Source organism: Arachis ipaensis, chromosome B06 (genome assembly GCF_000816755.2).
Source record: "Arachis ipaensis cultivar K30076 chromosome B06, Araip1.1, whole genome shotgun sequence".
NCBI lineage: Eukaryota > Viridiplantae > Streptophyta > Magnoliopsida > Fabales > Fabaceae > Arachis > Arachis ipaensis.
Window position 1 is genome coordinate 32382656 of NC_029790.2, and position 10891 is coordinate 32393546.

The following is a 10891-nucleotide window of genomic DNA, read 5'->3' on the forward strand; positions in this document are numbered from 1 at the left end:
GCGGTTGTCGGCTTACCATTGAATCTAATAACAACCAAGTTTGTCTTAATCAAATCCTCGATTGTTTTCTAGAATAATGCGAGCATACTTTCAGGTAGCAAATTAATTGCTGCTTCCCCATCGACCAAGATGCGATTAATCACCAATCCTTCAACTTTTGCTTTAATATGCAATGGTTGAAGATGACCTTTGGTTATATTATTAGGACTTTCAAATAACCCCTCCTTCATCATGCTATTTTCTACAAATCGACATTAATCACCTAGAATTATGCCATCACAATCTCTTCGAGACAACTCCAAGGCCCTTCAGGATTGCCCTGGAAGTCAAAAGGGAGAATAAAAACTCTGGTAACATACCCAAAATCAGTTTATCCAAACATCACATCTAGATCATCCTCAAAACCAGAGTCAAAGTTTTCTATCACTTCCTCTTCTTCTTCTTTTCCTTTGGGGATCAACTTAATAGCCGATATCTCCTTTGACTCCTCCGTCTCCTGGTCTTTGCTCGAGGACACCTTGTCTCCTCTCTGTTCCTACTTCTGAGGTGACTTACTTTCTTTGCTCAATTTTGGATAAGGCCCATGTGTATCGGCATAAGAATTTTGCGTTTGGGCCACAGCTCTTGAAATGAAGGGAGATCTTTCTAGAAAATTGTGTCGAGAACTTCCTCGACCATTGCCCTTTTTACTTGCTCCTCATCTAGAGCCTCCTCTTTTTTGGACTCCAACCCAATTTCCAAAACCTCCCCTAGAAACATTGAAATTGTAATTCGTGGAGTAGTTTGAGGCATTGTTGTGTATCCATTTGTTGTTCAATACATTGGATGGAGGTACTCTAGTTCGACTCGACACCCCCTAGGATTTTTGGTCGACTGTCACCATTGTGTGCATCTATTGTTTGACGGGAGCAACTACAGGCTTTCGACCTTTAATACCTTGTTTCAGTCGAACTTGTCTTAATTCTTCCTGATGAACATGCTCTCTACTCTTTTTTATATTAGTCTAAAGCCTTAGCAGCTGAAGTGTCGAAAAAGGTACTACATCAAGAACATATAGCTACATTTCTTTCCTCATCCCTTTGTCTTAAGAAAAAATATAATAGGTCTTCTCCTGCCTTTGGATAAATAGACCTTTCTGCTTCAAACATGGCTAGCTTCAACTGCTCATCTTTCTTTACAAGTTCAACTAAAGCCATGTTAACTGTAAACGCCACTTCTTTTGTTTCATCAAAATTCAATGTGGCTTGGAAGGCATCGAAATCCACCTTCATTTCAGGCTTATCAGCAAACTTAAGTCAACTTTTGTCAATAGCCTTTTGTATCAAGTCCCTGAAACAAACACAATTGTTAGTATAATATCCAACATCTTGATATAATTTGCAAACTTTTTATTTCTAATTTCTAAAACAGATGGTATTCTTTTTCCTTCAAGGAGTAAAAGTTGTTTATCTTTTAACATGTCGAAGATATGTTCAACTTTTGTTAGGTCAAAAGAATAATTCTTTCCTCCTGACAAAGGAGTCTTATATTTTGCCAAATTAAGAGATCGACACAAATAAGGAGCCCATCTTTTAATTCTACAGCAAAAGCAGATTCACTGTTTGACTCTTTCTCATTCATGTAGTCAATGTAGTTCATCTTTTTATTGAAAAAAAGGTTTTTGTTTTGTTCGACTCTAGTTCTTCTTTTTCTTTATTCAATTTTTCAATTTACTGTACTATATCAGCCAACTGAGCTAAGTCAAGAAATTGTTAATTTACTAATTTCTTTCAAATATTAAAACCAAGCTCATTGATGGCTATCTTGACTATTTCAGGTTCAGAAATGGGTGTAAAATATTTATTTTTCATATTTTTCAACCAGATAAGATAGTCATCTATTGATTCAGTTTTTTCTCTCTTCACTGTGAATAAGTCGCACAAAATCAACTTCATATCTCCCTTAAAGAATTGATCATGAAAACTTTTTTAATTGAACCCAACTATGAATTGAATTAGTTTGTAAATTTGAAAACCAAGTAAAAGCATTCTTTGTTAGTGAAAAGAGAAAATATCTCATTTTTAAATATTCATTATTGGCCAGCTCGCTTATTTCGACTAAATATTGAGCAAAGTACTTTACAATCGATTTTTCACTTTCTCTAGAAAAATTTGTAAGAGATTTAGGAGTTTTGATTCCCCTGAAAAATTCAGCCTACAATACATAATCTGAAATGTGAGATATAAAATAAATTTGGTTTGTCACCCCTATATTTAACCCTGCTCTATTCAGGATTTGCTCAACAGCTTGAGTTATATTTTGGCCATAAGTTTGAGCAGCATTGTTTGCTCTGGTTTCATTTAATACCCTATTTGGATCTTTTTCCCTATTCAACATTAGAGGAGGATTATTAACGTGACTCCCAATAACTGAGTAAAAGGTTGATTAATTGTTCTTGCAATATCGCCGACTCATCGAGCATCTTGCTCTATTCTAGTATTGTTATTTTCTAACATGGAGTTTAACACCGTAGCCATCTATTGAATTAGCATATTTAATAAATCGTGATAGATGTCCTCGATTTGTTGTCTAAATACGGCCAACGATTTGACCGTATTAGTCGATGATGTCTCGACAGAAATCCGCCTCGACATCTCTGGGAATATAGAGGCACGTGTCCTTCCTCTTGGTATTCTGGGTACACCTTGTGTCGAAGTGAAATTTGACATTGTAAGAATAGGTTGTGACATGGGAACAATTCCCAAATATGGAGGGTTATTCATTAAGTGTTGATAGGCATTATAGTTTGCCATGCCAGGGTTATAATGGTATGTCCCGATGAAGAGATATCCTGGGAGTGGTGCTGGATTATACAAAAGGTTATTCTTTATGGTAGCACCTCCTGTGTTTTCCATGTTAGAATTTTCTATAGGTTGAGAATAATTTAGGGGCAACTCATATGGAAGTTATGTAATGGGTACAACTGTTGGAATCCCTTCTATTACAATTGAAGTTGTTTGTTGACTAAGGGTACTAATAGATGGAACGCCCTCTGTCTCAGGACCTCTTGTAAAATTTCCAATATCATGATTCAATGTATCTGTCGAAGTCGAGGCTCTATCAGACATTATCAATTTGCCACTGCATAATTCCATGCAAATTCTGACATATTACTTAACCCAAGATCTCACTGGCCATGTGCTAATTAGATTTTTGATGGTTTAGAATTCCTCAATAAATCCTCGTTGCAAGTATAGTATCTAAACCAACAAAGAATCCTTTCATGCAAAAAATTGTTTGTCACAAGTAACAAACCCCAATAAAAATAATAAGCAAAGTATTCAAACATCGGGTCGTCTCTCAAGGAATTGTAGGGAAGTATGTTACTATTGGTTATGGAAAAGTATATTTTTTTGGATTTTTGAAATAAGGAACAAGGAAAGTAAATGACAAGAAAGTAAACTAATAGCTAAGAAAGCTCTTGGCAAGGTATGAAAATTAGAAGTCCTATCCTCATTATCCTCCTCAATTGTGACATCAATTATCCATTGCTCCCACTTAGTTAACCTCTAATTATGAAGAAAAGTCAAGTGGATAAATCAATTTGATACCTCAAGTCCTAGTCAACTCCTAAGGAAAGACTAGCTTTAGAGGGATTCAAATCAACTAGCAACTTTCAATTATCAATCAACAAAGGAGCTTGATAACTCAAGAGTCTCCAATTACTCAATCTAAGCTAAGAACATAAAAAGCTAGTTTAAAATCCAACCAAGCATTTCATCAAACACTTGATGGGTGCAAAGTAAAAGCATAGAAAAACAATAGAGAATGTAAAAACTAAAACCAACAATTGCAAGCATCAATGATAACAAATAAAGGAAGAAGCAATAAACATGAAATACCTCAAATTGCATTAAAAGGGAAATCAAATCTAACATGAGAATTCATAAACTAAAATAGCAACATAAAGAGATCAACAAGAGAAATAGATAAACTAAAGTACTAGAACAAATAAAAGTAGAAGAGAAACTAAATTGCAATAAGATAAAATTCAGAATTTGAGAAGAACTAAACCTAAAATCCTAAAACCTAGAGAGAGGAAAGAGCCTCTCTCTCTCTCTAGAAAACTACATCTAAAACCTAAAATTATGTAAATGAATGTTATGTGAATGAATGAATGATTCCCCCACTCTTTAACCTCTAATCTGTGTTTTCTGGGCCGAAAACTGGGTCCAAAACCAGCCCAAAATCGCCCCCAGCGTCTTCTGTAATTTCTGCACGTGGCGCATGTCACGCGTACGCGTAATGCACGCATGCGTGTCACTTAACTGCTTGGAAACTATGGAAAATTGCATATCATTTTGAAGCCCCTGATGTTAGCTTTTTAACGCAACTAGAACCACCTCATTTGGACCTTTGTAGCTCAAGTTATGGTCGATTTAGTACGAAGAGGTCAGGCTTGACAGTTTAGCAATTCCTTTAATTTCTTGTATTCCTTCTACTTTTGCATGCTTCCTTTCCATCCTCTAAGCCATTCATACGCTATAAACCCTGAAAACACTTAGTAAACATATCACGGCATCGAATGGTAATAAGAGGGAATTAAAATTAGCGAGTTTAAGGCCAAAAAGCATGTTTTCAATCATAACATGAAATTAGGAAGGAAAATGTAAAACATGCGAATTATATAAATAAGTGTGAGTTTAGTGGATAAAATCCACTCAATTAAGCACAAGATAAACCCTAAAAATGGGGTTCATCACCATGCCAATTTGTTTGACTCAATCTTTGGTACTCTTGACAGAGTGTCAAATTGAGTTTGTATCAAGATCTCAGTTCGGGAAGTAGATACGACTGCTCTTAAAAAGAGTGAGCTCAACCCGAGAATTACTTAGTAACAGTGTTAAAACAAATTGCGTCGAAATACTAGTAGCAAATTTATGTCAAATAAAGTAAAATGGATAATGAAATAAATAATTAAATAAAGAAAACTTTGAATAAATGAAAGTGTAAAAATTTGAGTTTTAAGAAAACTAAAATAACAATAAAAATGTAAAGAAATGAAAGAAAATGGATTAAATAGAAAACAAAAGGAAACTAGAAGTTGGCTTTTAACACTCACATGCACTTGCACTCCATGCTCTTCTGTTGCATCGATGGGATTGGAAATTTTGGCAGAGGTTTATCTGTGATGATCTAGTATTTTTTGAAGAAGTCCCAAAACTCTTCTGAGTTTCTACTATTTATAGATCATGGAGATGGACATTTCATGGGTATGTTGTTCACTACCTTACTTCCTTCTTTTTCTCAGTCATAACTTTGCTTAATCAAGAAGAATCTTGTCCCCAAGTTTTGACACCCATGTCTTTTTTGGTCTTCAAATCCTATGTTTTCTTCAGCTTTCTCCTCAAATTTTGCACCCATGTTCTCTACTCAATCTAAAGGTCGAATAGCAAGTCTTGATGCTCAAGAAAAGGCAATAACTACCTTTCGACTTTGACTCTCTTTGTACCCTCTTTTTTCGACTTCAGCTTACCTATTTCTACTTTTATAATCGAAACACTTTTTCTGTAGTCAAAACCATCAGCAGTCGAAACGCTCCCTTATCGAAAAAAGAATTCTATTTTTTGTACCAACACAGTTATATAAATTTTATCGTCCAGGAAAAAAGCTATTATAAGTTTGAGTAAATAAAATAAGTTTAAAAACTGGCTCTTTTAAATTTTCGTTTGATTTCTGCCTCGAGGCAATACTATGGAGACAAAAATAAAAATATATTGATGAAGATTGAAGTATAGAAAAATTGGATAATCATTAGTAGAGCATAACTCTTTGTTTGAGTTTCACAAATAAAGGCCTCACATGAATTTAATGGTTTGCTTTGAAATTTTTATGTCTTTGAATGCACTAATTAAGATCAGCATAGTATTGGGTGATCCACCCTTTCATAATCTTAATTTCTGTCTTCTGTTGTTCGACCAACCAGTTTGGATCAATTTCCTTTGCACCCAGCATATCCAAGCAATGACATCCTAAAAATTGGTCATATTTAAAGTTGACAAATAAATAAAAAGGATGTGACATGAACGAAGTATATAAACCTATCTTTCTAATTATAATATTTATACCATGAAAAATTATTTTATTGCACTACTAGAATTTTAACATTTACTAACACTTTTTATGTAACACTTTTTAAAATGTTAGTTATACTAATAAAATTATACTTTTAACAACATTTATAAAATAAATGTTAGAAAATATAATTTTTTAAAAAAAGAAAAATAAACATCAGATACAAACGTTACCAAATAGGCAACGTTACTAAAGTTTTATGTTTGAACGCATCTTCTTTGCAGTTCATTTTCTTCACGATCGAGATCGAATTTCTTTCTCGTTTTCTTCTGAATCAAGTTTATCTATCCAAATCAATTTCTTTCTCGTTCTCTTCTGAATCAAGTTTATCTATCCAAATCATTAACCTCAATCGGTTCATATTCTTATTCTCGATCAAGGTTTTGCGATTTCAGTGCGATTTGAATCATTCTCGAAATTTTGATTCGCTTCTCGATTTCGATCTCAATTTTGGTAAGAATTTTCTCTTTTCGTTCATTCTATTCACTTTGTTTTCAATTTCTCATTCCTTGCTAATTTTGACTGAGATCTGAATCGTGCTTCAACCTAGTTTCTCGAATCTTTCGATCCTTATAGTTTATATTCAATTTCTTGCACTTGTTTCTCTCTTTGTTTTTTCTTTCTTAGTATTTGTTTCTGAAACTGTGTTCAATCCTCTTTAATCTTCACTTAATAATTATTAGTTGATTTAGATATTTAATTGGTTATTTAGTAGTTAGGTTTTGGATTTAGGTTTTAATTAAGTTGTTTAAGGGGTTGGCATCTAATGTGACAGGAAGAAAAGTAGTGAGGAAGAAAGGATTAAGGATTGATCTTCAAATTTGGGATAGTTTGTTTGAGGTGAACTATGAGTAGAACATGTTTGTGAATTTGTCTCAGTGAATATAGGTACACTACTGTGATTATCATTTGATTATGAAGTGAGCATGTAATAGTTACTCACCAATTTTAAATGAAAACTTGCGCATTACTATTTAGTTTATTATTATTCTAGTTTTTAAATATTTCATGACCCTCTTCCTTGCTGTCCTCTTTCGTATTCAAGCTTATGTTTGCTTCTGGCTTTGCTGGCTGAAACTCTCCTTCAATATTTGAGAGAATCAAGACAAGAAGCATCGTCTTCAAGTTCTTAAAGTGGAGTTATTACTACTACTACTACTACTACTTAGGGAGGTAATTAATTATACAATGTAATGGTTCAATGTATATCTCGTTGTGGTTCATTTCTAGCTGTCTTATTTTCTTGTCTCCTTCTTCTAATTAATTAAATGTTATTGGAACACAGAATGCATGATACTATATATATATAATTTGATTAAAAAAACTTATATATAAAATAAGTAAATTTAAAGAGGGAACTACCTACACACGGGTGGCGTGTATATATATATATATCACATTCCTTTTGTAATTTTGATTGGCATGGTTAGGGAAGAATTAAAGAGAGAAGAGAGGATCACAGATTTTGACATAGTCCTGCATTATTTGATTTGGCCTTTGTGACAATAATAATATCCACGTTAGTCTCTTTGGTGTTTAAAGTAGAGACTATTCTACTATAATTTCTCTAATGTTGCTTTATTTTGTACTAATAAAATGGAACACTTTGAGAAATAATGTTCTATACCTTTTTGTCTATGACACCATAGTGCAACAGTAATTACTAATAATGTTCAGTATCTCATATAGACCCATACCTATACTTCTCTTTAGCTTAATTGTTTATTTTTTTTGTTTCAGTAAACTTGATAAACATGAATAAAAAAAGAAAAATAGAACCATTTATGAATATATAAATCTTCAGTTGTCATGATTTAATGATTATTAGCAGTTTAGCAATACTCTTTTTAATTTTACTTGTGGTATGAGTATGACACTGTGGCTATGATAATGATATCAGTTAGTTGAGTAATTGACTCTCTTCACAGGGTCCTAGCTGTTCCCTTTAACAATAATTATGAAATTTTTTCTTAGGAGATTCTTTCTTATGTTTTATTTTACAAGAAGAAATAATTTCTATTTGGAGGTGTTCTTTGTTGTCCCTGCTACTAACATCCACCAGTTGGTACTCTAGGTTCATATGCACCAATAGCAGCTTCATGGCCGAAAAAGAAGATCCAAAAAGAATTTAATTTTTTGAGGTTTAAGCAATCAAGTTTAGTATTTCGTTGTGAACGCATTGAGGGAGGGCCTACATGCCAAGAATGTAAGAGAAAATATATTGTGAAAGTGCCTTCTGGACAATCTTTTGAATCTGAACCTCCAGGTTTTGATTCAAAAAGAATTTTGACCTCTATTAAAAATTTATTGGATGCTTTCTATAGGTTTTCCAGTTTGATTAAAAAAACTTATATATAAAATAAGTAAATTTAAAGAGGGAACTACCTACACACGGGTGGCGTGTATATATATATATATCACATTCCTTTTGTAATTTTGATTGGCATGGTTAGGGAAGAATTAAAGAGAGAAGAGAGGATCACAGATTTTGACATAGTCCTGCATTATTTGATTTGGCCTTTGTGACAATAATAATATCCACGTTAGTCTCTTTGGTGTTTAAAGTAGAGACTATTCTACTATAATTTCTCTAATGTTGCTTTATTTTGTACTAATAAAATGGAACACTTTGAGAAATAATGTTCTATACCTTTTTGTCTATGACACCATAGTGCAACAGTAATTACTAATAATGTTCAGTATCTCATATAGACCCATACCTATACTTCTCTTTAGCTTAATTGTTTATTTTTTTTGTTTCAGTAAACTTGATAAACATGAATAAAAAAAGAAAAATAGAACCATTTATGAATATATAAATCTTCAGTTGTCATGATTTAATGATTATTAGCAGTTTAGCAATACTCTTTTTAATTTTACTTGTGGTATGAGTATGACACTGTGGCTATGATAATGATATCAGTTAGTTGAGTAATTGACTCTCTTCACAGGGTCCTAGCTGTTCCCTTTGACAATAATTATGAAATTTTTTCTTAGGAGATTCTTTCTTATGTTTTATTTTACAAGAAGAAATAATTTCTATTTGGAGGTGTTCTTTGTTGTCCCTGCTACTAACATCCACCAGTTGGTACTCTAGGTTCATATGCACCAATAGCAGCTTCATGGCCGAAAAAGAAGATCCAAAAAGAATTTAATTTTTTGAGGTTTAAGCAATCAAGTTTAGTATTTCGTTGTGAACGCATTGAGGGAGGGCCTACATGCCAAGAATGTAAGAGAAAATATATTGTGAAAGTGCCTTCTGGACAATCTTTTGAATCTGAACCTCCAGGTTTTGATTCAAAAAGAATTTTGACCTCTATTAAAAATTTATTGGATGCTTTCTATAGGTTTTCCAGGCCTCACACGGTTATTGGCACCGTAAGTTGAACCTCTTCTAGAATTTATCTTTAAGATAGTACATGGATTGTAATACCCGATCTAACTGAAATTAATTAAATAATAAGTTAAATAGGAGCGAATACGGTTGGAAGATTTGGCAATTGGAATTTGATGATTTAAATATGATATTTGGATTCTGTGAATTTTTCTGAGTCGGAAGACATAGTTTCCTACGTAAAAGTGCGCAGTAGAATTTTGACCGGCAGTACCGGCTGAGACTTGTCTGGTACTGCAGCTGAGAAAATTGATTATGAGTAAGTAGGATTAAGAAATGAGGAATTATAATTAGGGGAGGTAGAAATATTTGAAGTGCGATTTAGAGCGCTAATCTTAAAGGTTTTGGTCCAAAATTGGGCCAACGGACAAAAATAAGTGAACCGGGCCTAAGTGGGCCCAAGACCCAACATATATAAATATTAGTTATGAGTATTTCAGCTCATTTTGCCCTAAAGAAGGGGTGTTGGGCGCTGAAATTGGGAAGAGAGAAGAGAAGAGAGAAAACCTAACTCTCTTTGATCTTCAAACCACCATAACTTGAGCTACGGAGCTTCGATTGACGAGCCGTTTACGGCCACGCGTTGCTCTTTTCATTCTCTACAATTCTATCTAAGTTTGGTGGTGAGTATTCCATTCATCTCTGCCCAGTTTTCGAAATTCCCCACTATTACACGTTTTTGGGTAGTTAGTGTTGAAATCTTGTGATTTTGGGTGTTTAGGGATACTCCAACATGGATTCTAAGTGGGTTCTATCCCTACTTGATATAGGCTGAGGTAAGAAGTGCTCAAACACTTGTAATTTGTCATTTTTATGAGCCCTAAGTTGATGTATGTATGTGATATTGGTTATGTTAGTGTATTTGGTGATGTTGGTGCACAATTGGGAGATTGGTATTGCTTGAGGAGCTTTGGTAAGGCTTGGAGCTAAGGTTGGTGAAGAATTCCAAAAAAGAGGCTCAATTGGTTTAGCTACAAGAGGTACGGTTTAAGTTTCATTTAAGTACCATGTGTTGTGATGAGAATTCCTAGGCTAGATGCCCCTAGGATTAAGTTTGGATTATGTAAATGGTTGGTGCTAATATGCATAGTTGATATGTAACGTGAATTAATGATTAGGTTGAGAATTGTGTGACCTTGTATGCTTGGTGTATTGAGAATTTGATGTACTGGGTAATGAGTATTGATTTTGTGGTTTATGAATTTAAATTGTGAAAATTGGGCCGGAGGCCAGAAAGAGGTAAGAAAAGTAAGTCGATGTGTGCATTGTATGATGGCATAAGTGATTGGATGAATTTCAGATAATGAATATATGAATGATTAGGTTGGTTATTGAATAATAAGGTTTGAGAAGTTGAAGTGTGGAATTTGGTAATTTTGGGTG

At 33.7% G+C, this 10891-nt stretch overlaps 2 long non-coding RNA genes across 5 annotated transcripts in view; one reads left to right on the top strand and one right to left on the bottom strand.

Annotated features, from left to right (window-relative positions):
- Window positions 1-6192, bottom strand: part of LOC107648771 — a 16429-nt gene extending 10237 nt beyond the window's left edge. The window contains exon 1 of the long non-coding RNA XR_001622074.2: window positions 5842-6192. This is a non-coding gene — a long non-coding RNA (uncharacterized LOC107648771). The remainder of the gene's footprint in view (window positions 1-5841) is intronic.
- The window catches only part of LOC107648654, a 15628-nt gene continuing 11044 nt past the window's right edge, over window positions 6308-10891 (top strand). Inside the window, exons 1-4 of one of the 4 annotated variants that reach the window (XR_002348647.1) lie at window positions 6308-6567; window positions 7160-7287; window positions 8189-8438; window positions 9462-9492. This is a non-coding gene — a long non-coding RNA (uncharacterized LOC107648654). The remainder of the gene's footprint in view (window positions 6568-7159; window positions 7288-8188; window positions 8439-9461; window positions 9493-10891) is intronic. The other 3 variants (XR_002348644.1, XR_002348645.1, XR_002348646.1) reach the window with 3 other exon arrangements.